Here is a 6,098-nt window from a genome sequence, read left to right as displayed (position 1 = left end):
TGTGATGGTATGCATTACACTAGTTTATGCTTAAAGAACTAGAGTGTATGGATTGCTTATAAATCAACATAAACTAATAATTTGATCCTCACTAGATTAAACTGCTAACAATTTATAATATATTTCTCATGCAGTATATAAATGATCACTGCAGTATCTAAGTGATGCCAATGGCTGGGTTGCCTCTCAGCAAGCGCTTCTTTATTGTTTTTAGCTGGACCTTGCTGAGCTTTTAATCTAGCTTCAGCCTTGAGCACTCTTGCTCAACATTGCCTTCAAGATAATGCTTGATTCTCTGTCCATTAACAATGAACTTCTTATCAGAATCAATGTCTTGAAGCTCCACATAACCATATGGTGATACACTTGTAATCATATATGGTCCCCTCCACCGGGATTTTAGTTTTCCTGGGAATAGCCTGAGCCTAGAGTTAAACAACAGAACATTTTGTCCTGGTTCAAAGATTCTAGATGACAGCTTTCTGTCATGCCACCTCTTAGATTTCTCTTTATAAAGCTTGGCATTTTCGAAAGCAGTGAATCTGAATTCCTCTAGCTCATTCAGCTGGAGCAATCTTTTTTTCTCCAGCTAATTTGGCATCAAAGTTTAGGAATCTGGTTGCCCAGTAGGCCTTATGTTCCAGTTCCACGGGCAGGTGACAAGTCTTACCATACACAAGTTGGTACGGAGAGGTCCCTATAGGAGTCTTGAATGCTGTTCTGTAAGCCCACAGAGCATCATCCAGCCCTCTTGCCTAATCCTTTCTACGGGTACTGATGACAGTCCGTTCCAGGATTCTTTTTAGTTCTCTATTAGAGACTTCAGCTTGCCCATTTGTCTGTGGATGATATGGAGTGGCCACCTTGTGGCTAATCCCATACCGGACCATGGCAGAGTAAAGTTGTTTGTTGTAGAAGTGAATGCCCCATCACTGATTAGTACTCTAGGGACACCAAACCTGCTGAAGATATGTTTCTGGAGGAATTTTAGCACTGTTTTAGTATCATTAGTGGGTGTGGCAATGGCCTCTACCCACTTTGATACATAATCGACTGCCACCAGAATATAAGTGTTTGAGTATGATGGTGGGAAAGGCCCCATGAAGTCAATTCCCCATACATCAAACAACTCAATCTCCAAGATCCCTTGTTGAGGCATGGCGTAACCATGAGGCAGATTACCAGCTCTCTGGCAACTGTCACAGTTACGTACAAACTCTCGGGAATCTCTATAGAGGGTAGGCCAGTAGAAGCCACATTGGAGGACCTTGGTGGCTGTTCGCTCACCTTCGAAATGGCCTCCATATTGTGATCCATGGCAATGCCATAAGATCCTCTGTGCTTCTTCTCTAGGCACACACCTACGGATTATTTCGTCTGCACATCTCTTAAAGAGATAGGGTTCATCCCACAAGTAGTACTTTGCATCAGTAATTAATTTTTTCTTTTGTTGCCTGCTGTACTCCTTGGGTATGAACCTTGCAGCTTTATAGTTTGCTATGTCTGCAAACCATGGTGTTTCCTGAATGGGGAATAAATGCTCATCCGGAAAGGTTTCAGAGATCTCAAAAGAGGGGGGGACGCCCCTTCTATTGGCTCTATCCGGGACAGATGATCAGCCACTTGGTTCTCTGTCCCTTTTCTGTCTCTTATTTCTATATCAAACTCTTGCAGCAGCAACACCCATCTTATAAGCCTGGGTTTTGAATCTTGCTTTGTGAGCAGATATTTAAGAGCAGCATGGTCAGTGTACACAATCACTTTTGATCCTACCAAGTATGATCTAAACTTGTCAATGGCATAGACCATTGCAAGTAATTCCTTTTCTGTGGTTGTGTAATTTTTCTGGGCATCATTTAAAATACGGCTAGCATAATAAATGACATGCAGAAGCTTGTCATGCCTCTGCCCCAGTACTGCACCAATGGCGTGATCACTGGCATCACACATTAATTCGAATGGTAATGTCCAGTCTGGTGCAGAGATAACTGGTGCTGTGACCAGCTTAGCTTTCAGAGTTTCAAACGCTTGCAGGCATTCTGTGTCAAACACAAATGGCGTGTCAGCAGCTAGCAGGTTGCTTAGAGGTTTTGCAATTTTTGAAAAATCCTTTATAAACCTCCCATAGAATCCTGCATGCCCCAGAAAGCTTCTGATTGCCTTCACATTGGCAGGTGGTGGTAATTTTTCAATTGCCTCTATTTTAGCTTGATCCACCTCTATTCCCTTGTTTGAAATTTTATGCCCAAGGACAATCCCTTCAGTCACCATAAAGTGACATTTTTCCCAGTTTAAAACCAGGTTGGTCTCTTGGCATCTTTTCAAAACCAATGTCAGGTGATCAAGACAGGAGCTGAATGAGTCTCCATATACTGAGAAGTCATCCATGAAGACTTCCAGAAATTTTTCCACCATATCAGAGAAAATAGAGAGCATGCATCTCTGAAAGGTTGCAGGCGCATTATACAGCCCAAATGGCATCCTTCTGTAAGCAAACACTCCAGATGAACATGTGAATACTGTTTTCTCTTGATCCTGGGAATCTACTGCAATTTGGTTGTAGCCTGAATAGCCATCCAAAAAATAGTAATAATCATGACCTGCTAGTCTTTCTAGCATCTGGTCTATGAATGGTAAAGGAAAATGATCCTTTCTGGTGGCTGTATTGAGCCTTCTGTAGTCAATACACATGCGCCACCCTGTAACTGTTCTTGTAGGAACCAGTTCATTTTTTTCATTATGAACCACTGTCATGCCTCCCTTTTTGGGGATAACTTGGACAGGGCTTACCCAAGGGTTATCAGAAATAGGATAAATAATCCCAGCCTCCAGTAATTTGGTGACCTCTTTCTGCACCACTTCCTTCATGGCTGGATTTAGCCGCCTCTGTGGTTGAACCACTGGCTTAGCATTGTCCTCCAATAAGATCTTGTGCATGCATCTAGCTGGGCTTATGCCCTTAAGGTCACCTATGGACCACCCAAGAGCTGTCTTGTGTGTCCTTAACACTTGAATTAGTGCGTCCTCTTCCTGTGGATTTAAGGCAGAGCTTATGATCACTGGAAAAGTATCACCTTCTCCCAAAAATGCATATTTCAGGGATGGTGGTAATGGTTTGAGCTCGGGTTTAGGAGGTTTTCTCTCTTCCTGAGGAAATTTCAGAGGCTCGTTCAATTCCTCTGAATCCTCAAGATCAGGCTGAACATCTTTAAAGATATCTTCCAACTCTGATTCGAGACTCTCAGCCATGTTGATTTCCTCTACCAAAGAGTCAATAAGATCAACTTTCATGCAGTCTTTTGGTGTGTCTGGATGCTGCATGGCATTGACAGCATTCAACTTAAACTCATCCTCATTGACTCTCAGGGTGACTTCCCCCTTTTGGACATCAATGAGAGTTCGTCCAGTTGCTAGGAAAGGTCTTCCTAGAATGAGAGTAGCACTCTTGTGTTCCTCCATTTCCAGCACTACAAAGTCAGTGGGAAAGGCGAATGGCCCAACCCTGACAATCATGTCCTCAATCACGCCTGATGGGTATTTAATGGAGCCATCAGCAAGTTGGAGACATATCCGGGTTGGTTTAACTTCTTCAGTTAAACCAAGCTTTCTGATAGTGGATGCAGGTATTAGGTTGATGCTTGCCCCAAGATCACATAAATCTGTCTTGGTGCAATTACCCTCTAATATGCATGGTATTAGAAAGCTCCCAGGATCTTTAAGCTTTTCAGGAAAGCTTTTCAGAATGACTGCACTGCATTCTTCAGTGAGGAGAACTCTTTCAGTTTCTCTCCAATCCTTCTTATGACTCAAGATCTCTTTCATGAACTTGGCATAAGAAGGTATTTGCTCCAGTGCTTCTGCAAACGAAATCTTTATTTCAAGAGTCCTGAGATAATCTGCAAAGCGAGCAAATTGCTTATCCTGCTCCTCTTGGCGGAGTTTTTGAGGATAAGGTATCTTGGCTTTATATTCTTCATCCTTAGTTGCTGCAGGTTTATTTTCTACAGAGGTGGTTGGAGAAGCCTTTTTAGAGGGATTGTTATCAGCACTTGTGTATGTCTGATCCCTCACTGGCATTTGAATGCCAGGGTTAGAAGCTGGAGTGACGTTGGACGCCAACTCCTCACCTGTTCCTAGCGTCTGAACGCCAGAACTGTGCTTCTTTTGGGTGTTCAACGCCAATTCCTTGCTTGTTTCTGGCGTTGAACGCCAGTCCTGAGCATGGTTTGGGCGTTTAGCGCCAGCCTTCCACCCAATTTCTGGCGTTTTAGCGCCAGAATTATTTCTCCCCGGGCTCTTACTGTCCTCAGATGGAATTTGGGTAGTTTGCTCATTTCTTTGCTTCCTGCTGCCTTGAGGTGGGGTATTTAATGTTTTCCCACTTCTTAATTGAACTGCTTGGCATTCTTCTGTTATTTGTTTTGACAGCTGCTGCTTTGTTTGCTTTAATTGTTCTTCCATATTTATATTAGCCATCCTTGTCTCTTGTAGTCTCTCCTTGAATTCGGCTAACTGTTTTGTTAGAAAATCCAATTGCTGATTGAATTCAGTAGCTTGTTCAGCAGGACTGAGTTCAGTAGTCACTGTTTTAGCCTCTTCTTTCATGGAAGGTTCGCTGCTTAAGTACAGATGCTGATTTCTGGCAACTGTATCAATGAGCTCTTGAGCTTCTTCAATTGTCTTCCTCATGTGGATAGATCCACCAGCTGAGTAGTCTAGAGACATCTGAGCTCTTTCTGTAAGCTCATAATAGAAGATGTCTAGCTGAACCCACTCTAAAAACATCTCAGAGGGGCATTTTCTTAGCATCTCTCTGTATCTCTCCCAGGCATCATAAAGAGATTCATTATCTCCTTGTTTAAAGCCTTGGATGTCCAGCCTTAGCTGTGTCATCCGTTTTGGAGGAAAGTATTGATTCAGGAATTTTTCTGACAGCTGTTTCTATGTCCTTATGCTAGCCTTAGGTTGGTTATTTAACCACCTCTTAGCTTGATCTTTTACAGCAAATGAAAACAGTAATAATCTGTAGATATCCTGATCTACTTTCTTATCATGTACTGTGTCAGCAATTTGAAAAAACTGTGCCAGAAACTCGATAGGTTCTTCCTGTGGAAGACCGGAATACTGGCAACTTTGCTGCACCATGATAATGAGCTGAGGATTCAACTCAAAGCTATTGACTCCGATGGAGGGTATACAGATACTACTCCCATATGAAGCAGTAGTGGGGTTAGCATATGATCCCAGAGTCCTTCTGGACTGTTCATTTCTACTTAGATCCATAATGGAGAAAGGGAGATGATGTGGCTTTATTTTATTTATTTTATTATATAAAAAAAATTCGAAATAATAAAACTATAATAAAAAAAATTGAAAATATTTTAAGAGGATTTTCAAAAAAAATGAAGAGAGAGAATAAGTGGTTAGGAGGTTTTAAAAAAGATATGATTTTTTTTAAAAACTTGACAACTAAGATATGATAAGATAAAATTTTTGAAATTGAAATCTGAATTTTTATGAAGAATTTCGAAATATTAGCTTAAAAATAGTTAGAAAAGATATTTTTTTGAATTTAATAAGGAAAGAGAAAAACAATAAAATAGTACAAGATTTAAAATTTTTAGATCTAATGCTCCTTGTTTTCGAAAATTTTGGAGGGAAAACACCAAGGAACACCAAACTTAAAAATTTTAAGATCAAGACACAAGAAAAACTCAAGAACACTTTGAAGAATCACAAGAACCACAAGAACATGAAGGTAGAACACCAAACTTAAAATTTTTAGCAAACCAAACTAAAATTTTCGAAAATTATAGAAAGATTAACAAGAAAACACCAAACTTAAAGTTTGGCACAAGATTTAATCAAAGAAAAATTATTTTTGAAAAAAAAAAGATTTTAACAAGAAGATACCCAATTACCAAGAACATAGACCAACGCTCTAGCCAATTGGGCAGTAAGTGTAACACTTGTTTTAAAGAAGTATTTTTAATAACTAAAAAAAACTCAATTATTAGTAAAAAAAATTTTGAAAAATTTTTAAAAAAAAAGAGAAAATAAGGATTTAAAAAAAATAATTTCAACCAAAAACAATAATA

This window comes from Arachis hypogaea, chromosome 18 (assembly GCF_003086295.3).
Source record: "Arachis hypogaea cultivar Tifrunner chromosome 18, arahy.Tifrunner.gnm2.J5K5, whole genome shotgun sequence".
In the NCBI taxonomy this organism is placed as follows: domain Eukaryota; kingdom Viridiplantae; phylum Streptophyta; class Magnoliopsida; order Fabales; family Fabaceae; genus Arachis; species Arachis hypogaea.
Note: the sequence above shows the minus strand (reverse complement) of the source record.